The 24,991-nt window shown below is 51.7% G+C and overlaps 1 protein-coding gene across 1 annotated transcript in view; it reads right to left on the bottom strand.

Moving 5' to 3' along the window:
• The window catches only part of LOC147122437 (collagen alpha-1(XI) chain-like), a 745,903-nt gene that overhangs the window by 462,186 nt on the left and 258,726 nt on the right, over window positions 1-24,991 (bottom strand). The window lies entirely within an intron of this gene.

Below are 24,991 nucleotides of genomic sequence, written 5' to 3' on the forward strand. Positions count from 1 at the left end.
CCCTTCACTCTGTGTCCTCTGGTTCCCGACCCTCCTGCCCAGTCACTATGTGAAAAGTTCAGGAGTAAAATCACAGCTTTTCTCGATTGAAAGTCTGGGCAGTTTAACCGGATTGTGCAGCGTAACACACTGCGGTTTGACACTCAAATCATTTCAAGCAGGAAAGGTGCTCCCACAGTGCTGTTAGTGAGGGGGCTCCAGGATTTTGACCCAGCGATGATGAAGGAACGGTGATATATTTCCAAGTCAGGATGGTGTGTGTGACTTGGAGGGGAACTTGGTGGTGGTGGTGTTTCCATGCGCCTGCTGCCCTTGTCATTCTAGGTAGAGGTTGCAGGTTTGGGAGGTGCTGCCGGTGAAGATGCTGCAAACATTAAACAGGCTCCATCTATGTTTGGAAAACGCAATTCTCTCTGCGATTGGCGAGAGGGAGGGGGGAGAGAGAGATAGAGACAGACAGAGAGTTAGAGAGAGAGAGAGAGAGAGACAGAGAGATAGAGAGAGAGAGAAATAGAGAGAGAGACAGAGAGATACAGAGAGACACAGAGATAAAGAGAGATAGAGAGAGATAGAGAGACACAGAGAGATAGAGAGAGATAGAGAGAGAGCGATACAGAGATACAGAGAGACACACACAGATAGAGAGATACAGAGAGAGAGAGAGAGAGAGACCCACTGTCATGTGACATGAATCCAGTAGTGTCTTGTTGTGATTAACGTCTTATGCTTATGAAAAGGTGAAAAACAATTTTTTTGCCAGACATAGTTCTTTCCTCTGAGGATGGTTTACCCTTCAACAAGGTAGCGGCCCCTTTAAGAGAAGTCCTTTTCACACACGCTCATCATGGCCAAATCCGAGGCACTTTGATCGATTCTTCTTCAGTATAACTCTCATCCACCTCTCTCGGAGATCATAGGAGGGTTTTCCCTAGCGACAGGCACGTGTTCTTGGGAGTTGTATTGATTTGTAAGTGGGTTCAATGACGACACATTCATGAAAGAGAATGTCTCTCTATCTAAAGTGTGTTCAACTCAGTTAACAGCATTACAGGAGACACCATCTTAGAGATCCATCGAAAACGAAACTAAAACTAAACTGCTTGTCTCTCACATGCCCTCTGCTGGTCAGGCATAAATAATCAATCAGGCAAATATGCTGGTAAGGCATAAATAATCAAACAGGCAAATACCATCACTATTTGCTGATATCATTACAGGAGTCAGCCTCTTCAGTGTTGCCCGAGATTAGCAAACCTTTTCTGGAAGAGAGAGCGAGGGTGGGGATCGCGGCCTGTGTCTACAGGGAGAGAGAGAGGGTGAGGGTGGGGATCGCGGCCTGTGTCTGCAGGGGGAGAGAGAGGGTGAGGGTGGGGATCGCGGCCTGTGTCTGCAGGGGGAGAGGGCGAGGGTGGGGATCGCGGCCTGTGTCTGCAGGGGGAGAGAGAGAGAGGGTGAGGGTGGGGATCGCGGCCTGTGTCTGCAGGGGGAGAGAGGGCGAGGGTGGGGATCGCGGCCTGTGTCTACAGGGGGAGAGAGAGAGGGCGAGGGTGGGGATCGCGGCCTGTGTCTACAGGGGGAGAGAGAGAGGGCGAGGGTGGGGATCGCGGCCTGTGTCTGGGGGGAGAGAGAGGGCGAGGGTGGGGATCGCGGCCTGTGTCTACAGGGGGAGAGAGAGAGGGCGAGGGTGGGGATCGCGGCCTGTGTCTACAGGGGGAGAGAGAGGGCGAGGGTGGGGATCGCGGCCTGTGTCTACAGGGGGAGAGAGAGAGGGCGAGGGTGGGGATCGCGGCCTGTGTCTGGGGGGAGAGAGAGGGCGAGGGTGGGGTTCGCGGCCTGTGTCTGCAGGGGGAGAGAGAGGGCGAGGGTGGGGATCGCGGCCTGTGTCTACAGGGGGAGAGAGGGCGAGGGTGGGGATCGCGGCCTGTGTCTGGGGAGAGAGAGAGGGCGAGGGTGGGATCGCGGCCTGTGTCTACAGGGGGAGAGAGAGGGTGAGGGTGGGGATCGCGGCCTGTGTCTGGGGAGAGAGAGAGGGCGAGGGTGGGATCGCGGACTGTGTCTACAGGGGGAGAGAGAGGGTGAGGGTGGGGATCGCGGCCTGTGTCTGGGGGGAGAGAGAGGGCGAGGGTGGGGATCGCGGCCTGTGTCTACAGGGGGAGAGAGAGGGCGAGGGTGGGGATCGCGGCCTGTGTCTACAGGGAGAGAGAGGGCGAGGGTGGGGATCGCGGCCTGTGTCTGCAGTGAGAGAGAGAGAGGGCGAGGGTGGGGATCGCGGCCTGTGTCTGGGGGGAGAGAGAGGGCGAGGGTGGGGATCGTGGCCTGTGTCTACAGGGAGAGAGAGGGCGAGGGTGGGGATCGCGGCCTGTGTCTGCAGTGAGAGAGGGCGAGGGTGGGGATCGCGGCCTGTGTCTGGGGGGAGAGAGAGGGCGAGGGTGGGGATCGCGGCCTGTGTCTGGGGGGAGAGAGAGGGCGAGGGTGGGGATCGCGGCCTGTGTCTGCAGTGAGAGAGAGGGCGAGGGTGGGGATCGCGGCCTGTGTCTACAGGGAGAGAGAGAGGGCGAGGGTGGGGATCGCGGCCTGTGTCTGGGGGGAGAGAGAGGGCGAGGGTGGGGATCGCGGCCTGTGTCTGGGGGGAGAGAGAGGGCGAGGGTGGGGATCGCGGCCTGTGTCTGCAGTGAGAGAGAGAGAGGGCGAGGGTGGGTATCGCGGCCTGTGTCTGCAGGGGGAGAGAGGGCGAGGGTGGGGATCGCGGCCTGTGTCTACAGGGGGAGAGAGAGGGCGAGGGTGGGGATCGCGGCCTGTGTCTGGGGAGAGAGAGAGGGCGAGGGTGGGAATCGCGGCCTGTGTCTACAGGGAGAGAGAGAGAGCGAGGGTGGGGATCGCGGCCTGTGTCTGCAGGGGGAGAGAGGGCGAGGGTGGGGATCGCGGCCTGTGTCTACAGGGGGAGAGAGGGCGAGGGTGGGGATCGCGGCCTGTGTCTGGAGGGGGAGAGAGGGCGAGGGTGGGGATCGCGGCCTGTGTCTACAGGGAGAGAGAGAGGGTGAGGGTGGGGATCGCGGCCTGTGTCTGGAGGGGGAGAGAGGGCGAGGGTGGGGATCGCGGCCTGTGTCTACAGGGGGATAGAGAGGGTGAGGGTGGGGATCGCGGCCTGTGTCTGGAGGGGGAGAGAGGGCGAGGGTGGGGATCGCGGCCTGTGTCTACAGGGGGATAGAGAGGGCGAGGGTGGGGATCGCGGCCTGTGTCTGGGGGGAGAGAGAGGGCGAGGGTGGGGATCGCGGCCTGTGTCTACAGGGGGAGAGAGAGGGCGAGGGTGGGGATCGCGGCCTGTGTCTACAGGGGGAGAGAGAGGGCGAGGGTGGGGATCGCGGCCTGTGTCTACAGGGGGAGAGAGAGGGCGAGGGTGGGGATCGCGGCCTGTGTCTGGGGGGAGAGAGAGGGCGAGGGTGGGGATCGCGGCCTGTGTCTGGGGGGAGAGAGGGCGAGGGTGGGGATCGCGGCCTGTGTCTACAGGGGGAGAGAGAGGGCGAGGGTGGGGATCGCGGCCTGTGTCTACAGGGGGAGAGAGAGGGCGAGGGTGCGGATCGCGGCCTGTGTCTACAGGGGGAGAGAGAGGGCGAGGGTGGGGATCGCGGCCTGTGTCTGGGGGGAGAGAGAGGGCGAGGGTGGGGATCGTGGCCTGTGTCTACAGGGGGAGAGAGAGGGCGAGGGTGGGGATCGCGGCCTGTGTCTGGGGGGAGAGAGAGGGCGAGGGTGGGGATCGCGGCCTGTGTCTGGGGGGAAGAGAGGGCGAGGGTGGGGATCGCGGCCTGTGTCTACAGGGGGAGAGGGCGAGGGTGGGGATCGCGGCCTGTGTCTACAGGGGGAGAGAGAGGGCGAGGGTGGGGATCGCGGCCTGTGTCTGGGGGGAGAGAGAGGGCGAGGGTGGGGATCGCGGCCTGTGTCTGAGGGGAGAGAGGGCGAGGGTGGGGATCGCGGCCTGTGTCTACAGGGGGAGAGAGAGGGCGAGGGTGGGGATCGCGGCCTGTGTCTACAGGGGGAGAGAGAGGGCGAGGGTGCGGATCGCGGCCTGTGTCTACAGGGGGAGAGAGAGGGCGAGGGTGGGGATCGCGGCCTGTGTCTGGGGGGAGAGAGAGGGCGAGGGTGGGGATCGTGGCCTGTGTCTACAGGGGGAGAGAGAGGGCGAGGGTGGGGATCGCGGCCTGTGTCTGGGGGGAAGAGAGGGCGAGGGTGGGGATCGCGGCCTGTGTCTGGGGGGAAGAGAGGGCGAGGGTGGGGATCGCGGCCTGTGTCTACAGGGGGAGAGGGCGAGGGTGGGGATCGCGGCCTGTGTCTGCAGGGGGAGAGAGAGGGCGAGGGTGGGGATCGCGGCCTGTGTCTGGGGGGAGAGAGGGCGAGGGTGGGGATCGCGGCCTGTGTCTACAGGGGGAGAGAGAGGGCGAGGGTGGGGATCGCGGCCTGTGTCTACAGGGGGAGAGAGGGCGAGGGTGGGGATCGCGGCCTGTGTCTGGGGGGAGAGAGAGGGCGAGGGTGGGGATCGCGGCCTGTGTCTACAGGGGGAGAGAGAGGGCGAGGGTGGGGATCGCGGCCTTTGTCTGCAGGGAGAGAGAGGGCGAGGGTGGGGATCGCGGCCTGTGTCTGCAGGGAGAGAGAGGGCGAGGGTGGGGATCGCGGCCTGTGTCTACAGGGAGAGAGAGAGGGCGAGGGTGGGGATCGCGGCCTGTGTCTACAGGGGGAGAGAGGGCGAGGGTGGGGATCGCGGCCTGTGTCTGCAGGGGGAGAGAGAGAGGGCGAGGGTGCGGATCGCGGCCTGTGTCTACAGGGGGAGAGAGAGAGGGCGAGGGTGGGGATCGCGGCCTGTGTCTGGGGGGAGAGAGAGGGCGAGGGTGGGGGTCGCGGCCTGTGTCTGGGGGGAGAGAGAGGGCGAGGGTGGGGATCGCGGCCTGTGTCTACAGGGGGAGAGAGAGGGCGAGGGTGGGGATCGCGGGCTGTGTCTGGGGGGAGAGAGAGGGCGAGGGTGGGGATCGCGACTTGTGTCTACAGGGGGAGAGAGAGAGGGCGAGGGTGGGGATCGCGGCCTGTGTCTGGGGGGAGAGAGAGGGCGAGGGTGGGGATCGCGCCTGTGTCTACAGTGAGAGAGAGGGCGAGGGTGGGGATCGCGGCCTGTGTCTGGGGGGAGAGAGAGGGCGAGGGTGGGGATCATGGCCTGTGTCTACAGGGGGAGAGAGAGGGCGAGGGTGGGGATCGCGGCCTGTGTCTACAGGGAGAGAGAGGGCGAGGGTGGGGATCGCGGCCTGTGTCTACAGGGGGAGAGAGAGGGCGAGGGTGGGGATCGCGGCCTGTGTCTGGGGGGAGAGAGAGGGCGAGGGTGGGGATCGCGGCCTGTGTCTGCAGGGGGAGAGAGAGGGCAAGGGTGGGGATCGCGGCCTGTGTCTACAGGGGGAGAGAGAGGGCGAGGGTGGGGATCGCGGCCTGTGTCTGGGGGGAGAGAGAGGGCGAGGGTGGGGATCGCGGCCTGTGTCTGGGGGGAGAGAGAGGGCGAGGGTGGGGATCGCGGCCTGTGTCTACAGGGGGAGAGAGAGGGCGAGGGTGGGGATCGCGGCCTGTGTCTACAGGGGGAGAGAGAGGGCGAGGGTGGGGATCGCGGCCTGTGTCTACAGGGGGAGAGAGAGGGCGAGGGTGGGGATCGCGGCCTGTGTCTGGGGGGAGAGAGAGGGCGAGGGTGGGGATCGTGGCCTGTGTCTACAGGGGGAGAGAGAGAGGGCGAGGGTGGGGATCGCGGCCTGTGTCTACAGGGGGAGGGAGAGAGGGCGAGGGTGGGGATCGCGGCCTGTGTCTGCAGGGAGAGAGAGGGCAAGGGTGGGGATCGCGGCCTGTGTCTGGAGGGGGAGAGAGGGCGAGGGTGGGGATCGCGGCCTGTGTCTGCAGGGGGGGAGAGAGGGTTTGTCTGCTTAGTGCACCCTTTAAGACAGCGCCAACTCGAAGCAGAACCCAACTAGAGCAAGCTCATAAATACTGTGGCTACAAGAGCAGGTCAGAGGCTGGGTATTCTGCAGCTAGTGTCTCACCTCCTGACTCTTAGATCTGGTCCTGTGTAATGAGACAGGATTAATAAAAATGTCCTAGTAAAGGATCCCCTTGGAATGAGTGACCATAACATGGTTGAATTCCAAATTCAGTTTGAGGGCGAGAGAGTTGGATCTCAAACCAGCGTACTGAGCTTAAATAAAGGAGACTATGAAGGCATGAGAGTAGAATTGACTAAAGTGCACTGGGAAAACAGATTAAAGTGTAAGACGGTACAAGAGCAGTGGTCTACATTCAAGGAGATATTTCACATCTTTCAAGATAAATATATTCCACTGAGGAAAAAGGGGAGTAAAAGAAAAGACAGCCATCCGTGGCTTAGTAAAGTAATAAAGGATAGTATCCGACTGAAAACAAGGGCATTTAAAGTAGCCAAATCTAGTGGAAGGATAGAAGATTGGGAAGCATTTAAAATAACTAAAAGATTAATTAAGAAAGGGAAGATCGATTATGAAAGTAAACTGGCAAAAAATATAAAAACAGATAGCAAGAGTTTCTACAGCTATATAAAAAGAAAAAGGGTGGCTAAAGTGGACGTTGGTCCCTTAGAGGATGAGACCGGGAAACTAGTGGTGGGGAACATGGAGATGGCAAAGATGCTGAACAAATATTTTGTATCAGTCTTTACAGTAGAGGACACTAAAAATATCCCAACACTGGACAAACAGGGGGCAATGGGGGGGGGAGGAGCTAAACACGATTAAAATCACTAAGGAGATGGTACTCGGTAAAATAATGGGACTCAAGGCGGATAAATCCCCCGGACCTGATGGCCTACATCCTAGGGTCTTGAGAGAAGTGGCGGTAGGGATTGTGGATGCATTGGTGATTATTTTCCAAAACTCCCTGGACTCAGGAAAGGTCCCGGCAGATTGGAAAACTGCTAATGTAACACCCTTATTTAAGAAGGGAAGTAGACAAAAAGCTGGAATCTATAGACCAGTTAGCCTAACATCTGTGGTTGGCAAAATGTTGGAGTCCATTATTAAGGAAACAGTAACAGAGCATTTGGATAAACATAATTTAATAGGACAGAGTCAGCATGGTTTTATGAAGGGGAAGTCATGTTTGACAAATTTGCTCGAATTCTTTGAGGACGTAACATACAGGGTGGATAAAGGGGAACCAGTGCATGTAGTGTATTTGGACTTCCAAAAGGCATTTGACAAGGTTCCACACAAAAGATTACTGATCAAGCTAAAAAAATCACGGGATTGGGGGTAATATACTGGCATGGGTGGAAGATTGGCTATCTAACAGAAAACAAAGAGTTGGGATAAATGGTTCGTTCTCGGGCTGGCAATCAGTAACTAGTGGTGTTCCGCAGGGGTCAGTGCTGGGACCCCAACTCTTTACAATGTAAGAAGTCACACAACACCAGGTTATAGTCCAACAGTTTTATTTGAAATCACAAGCTTTCGGAGCGCTGCTCCTTCATCAAGTGAAGTGGAGAGATGCATAAAGACACAGCTTATATAGTCAGAGAATAATGCCAGATGATTACAGGTAATCTTTCTAACTGCCATTTATCACACCTCGGCAGAGATAATCACAGCAATCAAGGTGTGAATGGTGTCCAAACAGGTTAGTCAGGAAAACATTACATCAAAGAACAATGAGGTGGGGTCACAAGGGGTCAAATGCTGCAGATGCTGGGGTCTGAATGAAAAACAAAAAACAGACAAAAAAACATTTTTTTTGCTGGAAATCACAGCAGGTCCGGCCGCATCTATGTAGAGAGAACAAGCCAACAACGACTCGAGTCTGGATGACCCTACGTCAGGTGGGGTTACATGTAGCGTGACATGAACCCAAGATCCCGGTTGAGGCCGTCCTCATGAGTGCGGAACTTGGCTATCAGTTTCTGCTCGACGGTTTTGCGTTGTCGTGTGTCTCGAAGGCCGCCTTGGAGAATGCTTACCTGAAGATCGAAGGCTGAATGTCCTTGACTGCTGAAGTGTTCCCTGACTGGGAGGGAACACTCCTGCCTGGTGATTGTTGCGCGGTGTCCGTTCATCCGTTGCCGCAGTGTCTGCATGGTCTCGCCGATGTACCATGCTCCGGGACATCCTTTCCTGCAACCTATGAGGTAGACAACATTGGCCGAGTCACATGAGTATGTACCATGTACCTGGTGGGTGGTGTCCTCACGTGTGATGATGGTATCTGTGTTGATGATCTGGCATGTCTTGCAGAGGTTGCCGTGGCAGGGTTGTGTGGTGTCGTGGTCGCTGTTCTCCTGAAAGCTGGGTAATTTGTTGCGAACGATGGTCTGTTTGAGGTTAGGCGGCTGTTTGAAGGCGAGTAGTGGCGGCATGGGGATGGCCTTAGCGAGGTGCTCGTCGTCATCGATGACACGTTGAAGGCTGCGAAGAACATGGCGTAGTTTCTCTGCTCCGGGGAAGTACTGGACGACGAAGGGTACTCTGTTGGTTGTGTCCCGTGTTTGCCTTCTGAGGAGGTCTATGAGATTTTTTGCTGTGGCCCGTCGGAACTGTCGATCGACGAGTCGAGCGTCATACCCCGTTCTTACGAGGGCGTCTTTCAGCGTCTGTAGGTGTCCATCGTGTTCCTCCTCATCTGAGCAGATCCTGTGTATTCGCAGGGCTTGTCCATTGGGGATGGCTTCTTTAACATGGTTAGGGTGGAAGCTGGAGGAGTGGAGCATCCTGAGGTTGTCCGTGGGCTTGCGGTAGAGTGAAGTGCTGAGGTGTCCGTCTTTGAAGGAGATTCGTGTGTCCAAGAATGAAACCAATTCTGAGGAGTAGTCCATGGTGAGTTTGATGGTGGGATGGAACTTGTTGATGTTATCGTGTAGTCTTTTCAGTGATTCTTCACCGTGGGTCCATAGGAGGAAAATGTCATCAATGTATCTGGTGTATAGCGTTGGTTGGAGGTCCTGTGCAGCGAAGAAGTCTTGCTCGAACTTGTGCATGAAGATGTTGGCGTATTGGGGTGTGAATTTGGTCCCCATGGTTGTTCCATGCGTTTGGGTAAAGAACTGTTTGTCAAAGGTGAAGACATTGTGGTCAAGGATGAAGCGGATGAGTTGTAGGATGGCATCTGGAGATTGGCTGTTGTCGGTGTTGAGTACTGAGGCTGTCGCAGCGATGCCGTCATCGTGGGGGATACTGGTGTAGAGTGCCGAGATGTCCATCGTGGCGAGGAGTGTTCCTGGTTCAACTGGTCTGTGGGTGCTGAGTTTCTGTAAGAAGTCTGTAGTGTCGCGACAGAAGCTGGGGGTTCCCTGTACGATGGGTTTCAGGATGCCCTCGACGTATCCAGAGAGGTTCTCACACAGGGTTCCGTTGCCTGATGCAATAGGACGTCCGGTTATGTTGGCTTTGTGTATTTTTGGGAGGCAGTAGAAGTCTCCCACGCGGGGAGTACGTGGGATTACAGCGCGTAGGATGCTTTGAAGGTCTGGATCGAAGGTCTTGATCAGTCTGTTGAGTTGGCAGGTGTGTTCTTTGGTAGGATCTGCGGGTAACTGTCTGTAGTGTTCCTGGTTGTCCAGTTGTCGGTATGCTTCTTTGCAATAGTCCGTTCTGTTCTGTATGACGATGGCTCCTCCTTTGTCTGCTGGTTTGATGACGATGTTGCGGTTGGTCTTTAGAGCGTGGATGGTGTTGCGTTGTGCTCGGGTGACATTCTGGACTGTCTTGTGAGTGCGGCTGATGAATCTGGCGTTGATGCATCTCCTGACAGCTTGAGCATACATGTCAAGCTTAGGGCAGCGACCCTCCGGAGGGGTCCAATTTGACTCTTTCATCTTCGGTTGCTGCACTGCGGATCCCTCTGTCTGCTGTTCCGGATCATTGGTTGTCTCATTGGGTTCGCTGCTGACATCTTGGGATTTGTGGAAGAATTCCCGGAGCCTCATTCTCCTGATGAATCCATCCTACAACTCATCCGCTTCATCCTTCACCACAATGTCTTCACCTTCGACAACCAGTTCTTTACCCAAACACACGGAACAGCCATGGGGACCAAATTCGCACCCCAATACGCCAACATCTTCATGCACAAGTTCGAGCAAGACTTCTTCGCTGCACAGGACCTCCAACCAACGCTATAGACCAGATACATCGACGACATTTTCTTCCTATGGACCCACGGCGAAGAATCACTGAAAAGACGACACGATAACATCAACAAGTTCCATCCCACCATCAAACTCACCATGGACTACTCCTCAGAATCGGTTTCATTTTTGGACACACGAATATCCATCAAAGACGGACACCTCAGCACTTCACTCTACCGCAAGCCCACGGACAACCTCAGGATGCTCCACTTCTCCAGCTTCCACCCTAACCACGTTAAAGAAGCCATCCCCTATGGACAAGCCCTGCGAATACACAGGATCTGCTCAGATGAGGAGGAACGCGATGGACACCTACAGACGCTGAAAGACGCCCTCGTAAGAACGGGGTATGATGCTCGACTCGTCGATCGACAGTTCCGACGGGCCACAGCGAAAAATCGCATAGACCTCCTCAGAAGACAAACACGGGACACAACCAACAGAGTACCCTTCGTCATCCAGTACTTCCCCGGAGCGGAGAAACTACGCCATGTTCTTCGCAGCCTTCAACATGTCATTGATGATGACGAACACCTCGCTAAGGCCATCCCCATGCCTCCACTACTCGCCTTCAAACAGCCGCCTAACCTCAAACAGACCATTGTCTGCAGCAAATTACCCAGCTTTCAGGAGAACAACGACCACGACACCACACAACCCTGCCACGGCAACCTCTGCAAGACATGCCAGATCATCAACACAGATATCATCATCACACATGAGGACACCACCCACCAGGTACATGGTACATACTCATGTGACTCGGCCAACGTTGTCTACCTCATACATTGCAGGAAAGGATGCCCCGGAGCATGGTACATCTGCGATACCATGCAGACACTGCGACAATGGATGAACGGACACCGCGCAACAATCACCAGGCAGGAGTGTTCCCTCCCAGTCGGGGAACACTTCAGCAGTCAAGGACATTCAGCCTCCGATCTTCGGGTAAGCATTCTCCAAGGCAGCCTTCGAGACACACGACAACACAAAATCGTCGAGCAGAAACTGATAGCCAAGTTCCGCACTCATGAGGACGGCCTCAACCAGGATCTTGGGTTCATGTCACGCTACATGTAACCCCACCTGACGTAGGGTCACCCAGACTCGAGTCGTCATTGGCTTGTTCTCTCTACACAGATGCGGCCGGACCTGCTGTGATTTCCAGCAAAAAAAAATGTTTCTTTGTCTGTTTTTTGTTTTTCATACAGACCCCAGCATCTGCAACATTTGACCCCTTGTGACCCCACTTCATTGTTCTTTGATGTAATGTTTTCCTGACTAACCTGTTTGGACACCATTCACACCTTTGATTGCTGTGATTATCTCTCTGCCGAGGTGTGATAAAGGGCAGTTAGAAAGATTACCTGTAATCATCTGGCATTATTCTCTGACTATATATGCTGTGTCTATAGGCATCTCTCCACTTCACCTGATGAAGGAGCAGCACTCCGAAAGCTTGTGATTTCAAATAAAACTGTTGGACTATAACCTGGTGTTGTGTGACTGCTTACATTTGTCCACCCCAGTCCAACACCGGCTTCTCCACACCATCTTTACAATCTATATTAACAATTTGGAGGAAGGGACCGAGTGCAACATATCCAAGTTTGCCGACGATACAAAGATGGGAGGGAAAGCAGTGAGGAGGACATAAAAAACCTGCAAAAGAACATAGACAGGCTAAGTGAGTGGGCAGAGATTTGGCAGATGGAATATAATGTTGGAAAGTGTGAGGTTATGCACTTTGGCAGAAAAAATCAAAGAGCAAGTTATCTAAATGGAGAGAAACTGCAACGTGCTACAGTACAAAGGGATCTGGGGGTCCTGGTGCATGAAACACAAAAAGTTAGTATGCAGGTGCAGCAGGTGATCAGGAAGGCCAATGCAATCTTGGCTTTTATTGCAAGGGGGATGGAGTATAAAAACAGGGAAGTCTTGCTGCAGTTATATAGGGTATTGGTGAGGCCACACCTGGAATACTGCGTGCAGTTTTGGTTTCCATATTCAAGAAAAGATATACTTGCTCTCGAGGCGGTTCAGAGAAGGTTCACTCGGTTGATTGCGGAGATGAGGGGGTTGACGTATGAGGAAAGGTTGAGTAGGTTGGGCCTCTACTCATTGGAGTTCAGAAGAATGAGAGGCGATCTTATTGAAACATACAAGATTGTGAGAGGGCTTGATCGGGTGGATGCGGTGAGGATATTTCCACTGATGGGTGAGACTAGAACTAGGGGGCATAATCTTAGAATAAGGGGCTGCCCTTTCAAAACTGAGATGAGGAGAAACTTCTTCACTCAGAGGGTAGTAAATCTATAGAATTTGCTACCCCAGAGAGCTGTGGAAGCTGCAACATTAAATAAATTTAAAACGGAGATAGACAGTTTCCTAGCAGATAAGGGAATTAGGGGTTTCGGGGAGAGGGCAGGGAAGTGGACATGGGTCTAGATTCGGATCAGCCATGATCCTATTGAATGGCGTAGCAGGCCCGAGGGGCCGTATGGTCTACTCCTGCTCCTACTTCTTATGTTCTTATGTTCTCCCCAAAGCCTTTCCACCATCTACAAGGCACAAGTAAGGAGTGTGATGGAATACTCTCCACTTGCCTGGATGAGTGCAGCTCCAACAACACTCAAGAAGCTCAAACCATCCAGGACAAAGCAGCCCACTTGATTGGCAGCCCATCCACCACCTTAAACATTCACTCCATCATTCCGAATAATCGATTTCAGAATGTCCGCTGTCTGAAGCTCAGAAAGTCCGAGGTCTGAAGGTTCACCATTGGCAGCCGTGCCTTCAGCTGCCTGGGCCCTAAGCTCTGGAATTCCCTCCCTAAACCTCTCCGCCTCTCTCTCCTCCTTTAAGACGCTCCTTAAAACCTACCTCTTGGACCAAGCCTGTCATAATATCTCCTCTATGTCTCGGTGTCAATTTATGTTTATTTGTCACTCCTGTGAAGTGTCTTAGGACATTTTACTATTTTTAAGATGCTATATAAATGCAAGTTGCTGATTTCAATGAGATGTCATATTAGATAGCAAACGTTTAATGCATTGTCTGAATTTCCTCTCACCTATTTCAGTGCAGCTGTTTAATTGAATTTAAACCTTTCATTTGTAAGCGTGAGTGGAGGAACTTTAGACACTTTGCCCATTCTGTACCTGGGAATCCCAGCACCCCAGCTCAGGGTCAGTGTGATGCTTTTTGTTCAAACGGAGATGTGCCGAAGATTAGATTTGAAACTATGAAGAAATGGTTAATTATGTGGGTAGAAAAAACAGCACCATCTTCACTTCCCATAGGGATTGTTATCCTTGGAATCAGTTGTTCCTGGAGCCTCCATGTCTCAGGTCCGTTGCAATGTTCCACTGAGACAAGACATACTCGAGTTGATGGCTGTTTGTTATTAACTCGTCCACATTGAGAGAGATTGAAGCCTTGATTAAATCGTGACCTCCACCATCTAGAAGGACAAGGGCAGCAGGCGCATGGGAACTCCACCACCTCCAAGTTCCCCTCCGAGTCACACACACCATCCCCATTTGGAAGTATATCGGCCGTTCTTTCATCGTCGCTGGGTCGATATCCTGGAACTCCCTCCCTACAGCACTGTGGGAGCACCTTCACCACACGGACTGCAGCAGGTCAAGGCGGCGGCTCACCACCACCTCCTCAAGGGCAACTAGGGATGGGCAATAAATGCCGGCCTTGCCAGCGACGCCCACATCCCGAGAATGAATACTTGACTTGGTTTGAAGCCGGTACTTAGTACAAGATAGACAAAAACTAACCCAGTGCTGCGTCGCCAACTATTGATTCCCCCTACCCCAGGGTAATGTTCCATCTGCACCTTTCTTAATCAGATCATAAAGTTAAATCAACTCATGATTCACTGTGGTTCCTACAGTCCCAAACCTCCGAATCTCAATGCAATCAGTGAAACAAGCACCACTTTACATCCAATGCTCCCAACTTCAATATTGCTACTAAAGTTTTGTTCAATGAGCTGAGATGGAATGGATTCATAGAATGATAGAATGGTTACAGCACAGAAGGAGGCCATTCAGCCCGTCGAGCCCGTGCCAGCTCTCTGCAAGAACACCTCAGCCAGTCCCACTCCCCCGCCCTTTCCCCACAGCCCTGCAAATTTATTTTCTTCAGGTATTTATCCAACTCCCTTTTGAAAGCTGTGATTGAATCTGCCTCCACCACCCTTTCAGGCAGTGCATTCCAGATCACAACAACTCGCTAAGTAAAAAAGTTTCTTCCTACGTCACCTTTGGTTCTTCTGCCAATCACCTTAAATCTGTGTCCTCTGGTTCTCGACCCTTCCACCAATGGGAACAGTTTCTCTCTATCTACTCTGTCCAGACCCCTCATGATTTTGAACACCTCTATCAAATCTCCTCTCAATCTTCTCTGCTCCAAGGAGAACAACCCCAGCTTCTCCAGTCTATCCATGTAACTGAAGTCCCTCATCCCTGGAACCATTCTTGTAAATCTTTTCTGCACCCTCTCTAAGGCCTTCACATCCTTCCTAAAGTGCGGTGCCCAGAATTAGACACAATACTCCAGTTGGGGCCAAACCAATGTTTTATACAGGTTCATCATAACTTCCACACTTTTGTTCTTTATGCCTCTATTTATGAAGCCCAGGATCCCATAAGCCTTTTTAACTGCTTTCTCAATCTGCCCTGCCACCTTCAACGATTTATGCACACATACCCCCAGGTCTCTCTGTTCGTGCACCTGCTTCAGGATTGTACCCTGTAAGAGTTAATTGGCGCGCCAACAGAGACAAACAATGGGAAAGACGATGGATGAGTTAGTCACGAAGTATGTGACAGTAAAGTTACCCCTGAGGGAGGGGTGGGTACGGGTCATTGTTGATGGTGATGACCCAGTGGGTGAGACCGAACAGTGAACCCGAGGGTCCACATGCCAGCCAGGGATGGTAAAGGCCATCTGGTTAATGGTGTAGTGAACAATAGCATGTCATTCTATAGTGGACACGAGGTGGAGATGTGTAGAGCTGTATATAGCTGTAGGTTTAAGACTACATTACCCATGAGGCACTAGGCTACCCAGAAGGCAACAGTCAAGATGGCAGCCTGCACACAGGAGCACACATGGAAGCCTCTACAGATACTGTACCTAGAGAACGTGTACTGAATAAATAACTAGCTAGAAGCTAGCTGTGTTCAAAATAAGAATGTCTAGTTATTAATGAACATAACATGGTACCAGGGTGGTGAAGATCTGCTGAAAATTGTGAAAAGCGAAATGGAGAATTTGAAGCCACCAGAGCGTTTGAATCTCACAGAAAAAATCGACTACAATTGGCAGACTTTTAAACAACAATTCGAACTCTACATTGCAGCCATCGGATTCGGTACGAAGCCAGACGCAAGGAAGATAGCGTTGCTGCTTACGGTTGCAGGCCCACAGGCGATAGAGGTATTTAATACATTTGTATTTAATCCAGCGGAGAACAGAGAAAAAGTAGAAGATGTGCTAAAAAAATTTGATGCACATTGCTCTCCCAAAAAGAATGAGACGTATGAAAGATACATCTTCCGTTCTCGGACACAGCAACAAAATGAGACTTTTGTTAGCTTTATAACTGATCTGAAACTGAAAGCACAGACATGTAATTTCTCTGAGCTCAAAGCATCCATGATTCGTGACCAGATTGTGTTTGGTATTCATGATAAAAAAGTCAGGGAACGTCTGTTGAGAGAAACCGAACTAAATTTGGAAAATGCAGTGAAAATATGCAAAGCCAGCGAGCTAGCTCGAAATCACACGAAGACTTTCAGTGAAATCAATAATGATGCGAGTGTAATGAGTGATAATGCTGCTGTCGGTGCTGTGTCCTACAAGGGGAAGAAACGTGGACAGAACAGAAATGAAAAGCAATCGGAGGATGAAATTTTTAATTGTAAACGCTGTGGTTACAAACACCAGTTAAGACAATGCCCAGCGTTTGAAAAAATGTGCACAAAGTGTAATGGAAAGAATCACTTTGCCAAACAATGCTTTTCAAAAGTAAAAACTAAGAAAGGGCAACGAGTTAATGTGATTGAGGACACTGATGTAAGTGAGACATTTTTTGTAGGAATGGTGTCATGTGATGATATCAAAAAAGATACAGAAAATGTGCAGCCCTCAGAAATAGACAATGCTGAACATAAAGTTAATGCAGTAAAAGAGGACAAATGGATGATCCCACTGCAGATAAATGGAGCATTAGTTACATTGAAACTGGACACTGGGGCAAAAGCAAACTTAATCAGTATGAGTGACATTAACAATACGAAAGAAAAGCCCAAAATACAGAAAAAGTCAGTACTACTGAAGGACTATAATGGACAGAAAATAGATAGCTTAGGTGTATGCAGACTTAAAGTGACAGTCAAAGACAAAGTGCATCATCTCATGTTTTCTGTTGTGGCTGAAAGGCTTGATTCACTACTGGGTGACAAAGCTTGTGAGGACTTAGAACTGGTCAAAAGAGTCTACCGTATAAACTGTGCCATAAGCAGACCAGATGACTCGGTGGATTCTGTAGTGAATAATTTCCAGGATGTGTTCAAAGGATTTGGAGTTCTACCATTCACTTACAAGATCCAGCTAAAGCAGGATGCTCAGCCAGTGGTACATGCTCCACGAAGTGTTCCAGCACCCCTGCGTGACCGGCTCAAGAATGAACTGGACAGAATGACCACACTAGGAGTCATCAGGAAAGTCGAAGAGCCAACAGACTGGGTTAACTCCATGGTATGTGTAAAGAAAAAGAACAATGATCTAAGAATATGCATGGATCCAAAGGACTTAAATGCAAACATAAAACGTGAACACTATCAGATTCCCAAGCGAGAAGGAATCACCAGTGAAATGTCAGGTGCCAGATACTTCACAAAGCTCGATGCCTCAAGGATTTTGGCAACTAAAACTGGATGAAGAGAGCACCAAATACTGTACCTTCAACACACCATTTGGCAGGTATTGTTTCCTCAGAATGCCTTTCGGGATAATATCTGCATCTGAAATCTTTCATAGAGCGATGGAACACATAATTGAAGGTCTGGAAGGAGTTCGGGTCTATGTTGATGACATCATCATCTGGGGCTCCACACTGAAAGAACACAATGAGAGACTGACTAAAGTGCTACAGAGCATACGCCGGAATGGACTGAAGCTCAACAAAGCCAAGTGTCAGTTTGGCGTCCAGGAAGTCACTTTCCTAGGAGATAATCTATCTGGTAAAGGAATAGAGCCAGATATGGAAAAAGTAAACGCCATACTCAAAATGCCCCGACCCACTGACAAAAAAGGAGTGCTACGCATCATAGGGATGATAAACTTCATTGGAAAGTTCATTCCTAACTTGTCAGCCAAGACAGCCTGTCTGCGAGACCTGCTACATAAAACAAATGAGTTTGCATGGACAGAAAGACATGAACAAGAGTAGATAAACCTCAAAACAGTGCTGACAACCACACCTGTACTCACCTTCTTTGACCCAACCAAAAGAATCAAAGTGTCAACGGATGCATCAAAAGATGGCCTAGGTGCGGTCTTGCTACAAGCAGATGGTGAAGATTAGAAGCCTGTTGCCTATGCCTCCAGGTCTATGACTGATACTGAGTGTCGATACGCCCAGATTGAAAAGGAATGTCTAGGCTTGGTAGTTGGACTAGAAAAGTTTCATGGCTACATATATGGACTTCCCACCTTCACAGTTGAGACAGACCACAGCCCTCTGGTTGCCATCATTAAAAAAAACCTGAATGAGATGTCTCCAAGGATTCAACGACTCATGATGAAGCTGCAAAGATATGACTTTGAACTGATCTACACACCAGGCAAATACATAGTGTTAGCAGATGCACTATCCCGAGCACCCACAATGAGACATGTGAGCTCTACTGAAGAAGACGTGGATGTTCATGTGAGTATGGTCACTGCTGCGCTGCCCGTGTCAGACACAAAATCAAAGCAAATAGCAGAAGAAACAGTAAAAGATACAGTATTACAAACAGTAATAGAGAACATTCATCATGGTTGGCCAAAAGGTTCCTGTCCAAAATATTTTCACTTAAGGTCAGAATTGAGTGTCGCAAGTGGACTATTACTAAAACAGAACAGAATAGTCATTCCACAGGCTCTACGTCAAGACATGCTCAAAAGGATTCATGAGGGACACCTCGGAATTGAAAAATGCAAAAGGAGAGCAAGAGACACTGTTTATTGGCCTGGCATAAATAAGGACATTGAGAACATGATAGGCAAATGTGAGACATGTCAGAAACACCAAAGCAAACAAGCAAAGGAACCAATGATAGTAGCTGACATACCAACAGCAGCATGGCAAAAGGTTGGTATGGACCTTTTTCATTTAAATGGTAAAGACTATCTAATAGTGATTGACTACTATTCTAACTATCCTGAGATGGCACTGCTCTCAAGCACCACAGCAAGCAGTGTCATAATGCATGTGAAATCCATCTTCGCCAGACATGGAATTCCCAGGATTGCCGTTAGCGACAATGGTCCGTGCTTCAACTGTAAGGAGTGGCAACAGTTTGCAGCACATTATGACTTTCAGCACATCACATCCAGTCCTCTGTATGCTCAGTCAAATGGTAAGGCAGAGAAAGGTGTTCAAGTTCTCAAGCAGCTACTGAAGAAAGCGACAGAAAGCAAGTCTGATCCTTATCTCGCCCTGCTGAGCTACCGAGCCTCACCTTTAGACTGTGGTTCTTCACCTGCTGAACTACTAATGGGTCGCAAGTTGCGCACCACGCTACCCTGCTGTGCAAAAGAACAGCAAAGTGAGGAACTGAGACAGAGACTTCAACTGTTAAAGCTGAAACAGAAATCATACTATGACAAGTCATCCAAAACTCTAAAACCATTGACAAAGGATGATGTTGTCAGGATTGAGGATCCAGATGCATGGAACAGGAAAGCTACAGTTCTTGAGGAAGTAGGACCAAGGTAGTGTTAGAACTGAGGAAGGACAGATTCTCAGGAGGAACCGCCGTTCCCTCCTAAAAACACAAGACTATTCAAGACCAGATTGATGACAATGCCGCATCTTGTTCTGGCATCTTGTCATTCACCGCCAGAACAATCCCATGAAGACACATCAGACTTACCCGTGTTGAGAAGATCCACGCGTGAAGTAAAAGAGCCTGATAGACTTAATCTTTGAGTACAATGTAAAGCTTTGTAAATGTGTTGACTGTTTTGAAAATGTTTATGTTTATAGAGCACTAACAAAAGTGTTACTGATACTATCTTTATTGTTTTCTTGAAAGTTGATTGATATTGATTTTGTTAAACTTCAAAGAAAGGGGGATGTAGTGATCAATAGCATGTCATTCTATAGTGGACACTAGGTGGAGCTGTGTAGAGCTGTATCTCGCTGTATGTTTAAGACTACATTACCCATGAGGCACTAGGCTACCCAGAAGGCAACAGTCAAGATGGCAGCCTACACACAGGAGCACACATGGAAGCCTCTACAGATACTGTACCTAGAGAACGTGTACTGAATAAATAACTAGCTAGAAGCTAGCTGTGTTCATAATAAGAATGTCTAGTTATTAATGAACATAACAAATGGCATACCCGAGGCAGTTTAAGAATGACGTGTGTAAAATGGCTCAGATGAATAAAGAGATGGAAGAGATGGCAAAGAATGCCAGTGATAGGGAAGCGGTTGTAAACTGGCTTCGACAGGAATTAGAGGATGAACGAGAAAGTAAGAAAAGGCTTAGGGGACAGTTGGAAAAGGCAAAGGAGAGGTGGAGTAATAAAGAGCAGTACCTTGAGAGCCAGTGTTTTAATAATCAAAATCAAAACCAGAGAGATCGGGCAGAATGAGCAGAGAAAGCTAACTGCTGAAGGCTGCATTCAGGGTCACTCAGAGACAGGCTCTGGAGGAGTGGAGTGCTGCCGGGGATCACACTGAATGTCAGGAACAGATTAGGGAGAGCTGGAGGAAAGGTTGCAGGTCCAGAGGGGTCTTGTGTGTGCCATGACTCCTGTGGTTGGAGGAGATCTGCGGGATAGCAAAGGGGAAGACAAAAATCACCAGGATAGGTGCCCACAACCTGGGAATAGCCCACCAGAGGGAGTCAGACCCCCACCTGTGGCCCCGATTGGTCAAAAACGGTACCAGGCACCGGCCGTGGGGGCAGGTGAAGGAGCATTGGGGGCGCTAGAGAGGGAGTTTCTGGTCCTGTATAATACTGAGGAGTTAAGGAAACGTTCAGTGATATGAACAAGCTGGCCATGGGAGGGGACCCTCAAGGGCATTATCTGGAGGTAGAACAGAGGGCCGCTTTAATGGATGAGGAGGAAAAGAAGCTGCTATTTACCCTAAGCAGCAGTGTCTTTGCTGGACTTCCACCAGAGAATAAAAGGGGAGCGGGCACTTAGGATGTGCTAACGTTGAGGGTCGCCCAGGTGTTGGGACAGGGTAAAGGGGATCCTCTTAAGGCCGTGGTGGATGTGGATCAAGGCCCAAACGAACACCTGGCACCTTTTGTTGACAGGTTATGGCCGACCTATACTGCAGCCATGGGAGGGGCGGCAAGAAGGGCAGACCTCACAGGAGAAATGCGGAACCATTGGTTGCGAACACTGACGTAGGGAAATGTGAGGTTATTCACTTTGGTAGGAAGAATAGAAAAACAGAATGGGGGAGAAATTGGGTGAGTAGCACCACTTGTTAGCGCCTAAAGAGGCAGGCAGTGGCTGTAGCGCCACTGGCTGCGCCTCCCGCGATAATGAGTTGGGGCGATAATGGTGGCGTTAGCCTTTTACGCTGCGCCACCACCAATGACGTCATCGGTGTGCGCAGCGCCCCATTCGTGCCCCGTTCACGATATTTGGTTGCGAACGTCGCAGTTGTGACGTTCGCTACCCGTGCCCGGTTCACGGGGCCTTATTGTGCTGGCAGCGGTGCAAGTTAAGGTGGAGGTGCAGGGCGGCCGCCTTTTTCGGCGGCCGCCTGCCAGCACCTCCGTCCCCGGCCTCCTGACCGCCCCCCCCGCGGCATTGCCGGCTGTTTCCCGATAGCCCGGCACTTCTCCTCGGTGCCGGGCTCTTTTGCCGGCATTCGCGATCAGGGATCGCGCTGTTGCAGGCACCTCCCCCTTAACAATGGGAGGAAGGCCTGCAGTACCGCAGTGTGCCATGCCGCAGCGTGTGGCGCTGCGGCACGTTGTGCTGCGATATTCAGTTTCAGCGCCCTAAGAGGGACGCGGAGCGCCTCGAGCCTCGCCCCGTCTCCCTCGAGGGGCAATGAAACTGAATATCTGACGATCGCTGAAGGTTCGAACGCTGAGCTAAATCCTGCGCTCAGGCGAACTTGGTGCCAGTTTGGCGCCTCAACCTGATTTCTAGACCAATATTTTTTAAATGGTGAGAAACTTTCAAATATTGGTGTTCACAGAGATTTGGGTGTCCTCATGCAGGAAACACAGAAAGCTAGCGTGCAGGTAGAGCAAGCAATAAGGAAGGCAAATGGCATGTTGGCCTTTATTGAAAGGGGGTTGGAGTATAAGAGTAAGGAAGTCTTGCTACAATTGTACAGGGCCTTGGTGAGACCACACCTGGAGTACTGGGCACAGTTTTGGTCTCCTTATCTGAGGAAGGATATACTTGCTGTTATGTCTGACATTGGTGATAGGTACTCTATTGCCTTGGCCTGAGCACATGGAGTTTGATAGTGCTGTTATCGTTGTACTGTGTCTGACATTGGATATAGGTATTCGATTGCTTTTGCCTGTAAGAGTGTGTTTGGATCAGCCATTAAAAGCAACATGAATTGAGCTCTGCATACGGCCTCCGGATTATCTTTGCAAACACAACATTTGGCGACGAGGATGGCTGAAATCTCTCTTCCACCACCTCCTCCCTCCCTCGCACTACCCGGTGAGCCCCCGATCCCATGGGTTCGCTGGTTACAGTCCTTTGAAACCTACCTCACCGCTCTCGGACTAGAAAATGTGAGTACAGCACGGAAAAAGGCACTGTTATCCCATTGCTTGGGAGCGGAGGGCCAGCGTGTTCTTGGGACATTAGGCACAGCAGACTCAATTCAAACATATGATGTGGCTGTGGCTCTGTTAAGCACACACTTCTCTGTCCCACAAAATGCCCTCCTGCGGCAAGTCATTTTTAGACAGCGTCACCAACTTCCCGGCGAGTCTGTGCATCAATACGTGGCGAATTTGAGGGGGTTAGCTAGCTCGTGCAAATTCGGTGCACTACAAGACGAGATGGTGCGTGATCAACTAATAGAGCACACCAACGTGAGAGTGCGTGAAAGACTGTTACTCGAGTCCGATGATCTGTCGTTGTCACAGGCAGTTAACATTGCCTTTCAAGTGGAATCTGCAGCCGAATGTGCAGCGAAACTAGCACACACACCCAGTGACGGCGCCCTCGGCCCCGACAGCCCTGACACTGTAATGCTCGCGCGACGGCAGCAACGCGCACTACCGTGGCAACAGTGTGGAAACAGTGGATCATGTTCACATGCTGCCAGAGCGCAGAATTGCCCCGCGCGCGGCCAAGCCTGTCGCAATTGTGGAAAACAAAATCACTTTGCCAATGTCTGCCGCTCTTCCCCGGTTGCTACAAATGAAACACTCTCAGTCCTCAAGCACTATAATTCACAACGTGAGCTCTGGGCCAGTAGTGGCTTTCAAGTCATGCACAATTAACCTGAATGATGTGTGCATCCCTCTGTTGTTGGATACCGGCGCCAGCGTCTCACTGCTGAATGTGGACACATTCAAACGTTTTTTCAGCTCCCTGACACTCTCTGCGCCCTCCACTGCCCTTTGCGGGTATGGTAATTCGAAAATTGGACTAGTGGGCTCAGTCAACCTCACTGTGCGCTATGGAACAAAAGTTTTGCCAGATTTTTGTTTTCATGTGGCACGCCAAGGAGCTAACCTGATGGGACTGGATCTTTTCACAGACCTGGGTTTTTCTCTCTTGGACACCGGCGGGTCTGCGATTCTGCACGTCGCCCCACCGTGGCGCCAAACATGGCCAGCACTCTTCGAGATTCTGGGCTGCCTGACTGCCTTCACCCACCAGCCCATGGTTGACTCCACCGTTACCCCTGTCATTCAGCCACTGCGCCGCATCCCGCTTGCTCTCCGTGACGGGGTCACAGCTGAACTAAAGCAGCTACTGGACGCTGGCATCATCGAACCAGTTGATGCCTCCCCATGGGTCTCCAACCTGGTGGTCGCAAAGAAAAAGTCAGGTGGTCTACGCGTCTGTGTCGATCTTCGAGCAGTGAATAAGGCCGTAATCCCTGACAAATATCCACTGCCCACGTCAGAGGAACTCACAGCGCAGTTCTATGGCTCCATCCTGTTCTCGAAACTGGACCTTCGACAGGGCTATCTACAGGTTCCCCTCCACCCCAGCAGCAGGGACCTCACTGCTTTTGTGACACATGCTGGTGTCTTTCGGTACACCAGGATGCCATTTGGACTTAGCTCGGCCCCCAGCTGCTTCCAAAAGGTGATGTCCTCTGTGCTCGCGGGCATTCCTGGGGTGGCCATCTACCTGGATGACATCGCCGTGCATGGGCCCTCGACCTCCACTCATGACGAACGCCTTCACAGAGTTTTCACGGCTCTAGCAAAACACAAGCTCACACTGAATGGCGAAAAGTGTGTCTTTGCTGTTTCAGAGATCGAATTTGTGGGGTTTCGGTTGTCGGCTGATGGTATATCCCCACTCCAGTCAAACGTGGATGCCATTCACAGCATCCCGGAACCCAGCTCTGCAGCACAGGTTGCCTCCTTCCTTGGCATGACTGGGTACTACCTGAAGGTTTTGCCCCAGTACTCAGCCACCACAGCCCCACTGCGCCAGCTCCTGCGAAAGGATGAGCCCTGGGTGTGGTCACAAGCCTGTACGGAAGCTGTTCGCCTCCTCAAATCGCAGCTCACGTCGCCTCCAGTGTTGGCTCACTTTGACGTCGCCAGCCCCACCCTCGTCACCTGCGACGTGTTCGCTGCAGCTGTGGGGGCAGCGTTATCGCAGATACAGAATGGAGTGGAGAAACCAATCGCCTTTGCCTCCCGCGCCCTTAGCCCCACTGAACAGAAGTACTCAGTAGGCAAGCGTGAGGCGCTGGCGTGCGTCTGGGCATGTGAGCGGTGGCACCTGTACATGTATGGCTGTGCCTTCACCCTGCGAACCGATCACCAGGCTCTCACTGCCCTGCTGTCAACATCCGGCACGGGCCACAGATCACTGCGTCTGCACCGCTGGTCGGACCGCCTCCGCCAATACAATTTCAGTCTCCAGTTCACACCAGGACGTGACAATGTTGTTGCAGATCTGCTCTCCCTCACTGCCTCTGCCCCAGCCCCACTCGTCGGGTTTGAACATGTAGAACAGAATATCGTCCAGATGCTGCACACACCCCTCCAAACCACAGTCTCTCTCCAGGAGCTCAAAGAGGCCTCTGAACAGGATCCGGCCCTCTCCCAGCTGTGCACCTTCATCAGAGATGGCTGGCCTCGCAAGGTGCCTGAGGAACTGTCTGCCTACTCCAGAGTTAAAGAGGAGCTCTCCTGCTGGAATGACTCCTGTGTTGCACGTGGGCTCTGTACTGTGGTCCCAAGTGCCCTTCGTGCGCGTGTTTTATCCATGGCACACGAGGGCCACTTGGGCATAGTGAAGCTCAAACAACGATGCCGAGACCTAGTGTGGTGTCCGGGTATCGACAGGGAAATCGAGGCCCTGGTCAAGGACTGTGCAGCCTGCCTT

Source organism: Somniosus microcephalus, chromosome 3 (genome assembly GCF_052327205.1).
Source record: "Somniosus microcephalus isolate GS21.2 chromosome 3, FLI_Smic_1.0, whole genome shotgun sequence".
Taxonomy (NCBI): Eukaryota; Metazoa; Chordata; class Chondrichthyes; order Squaliformes; family Somniosidae; genus Somniosus; species Somniosus microcephalus.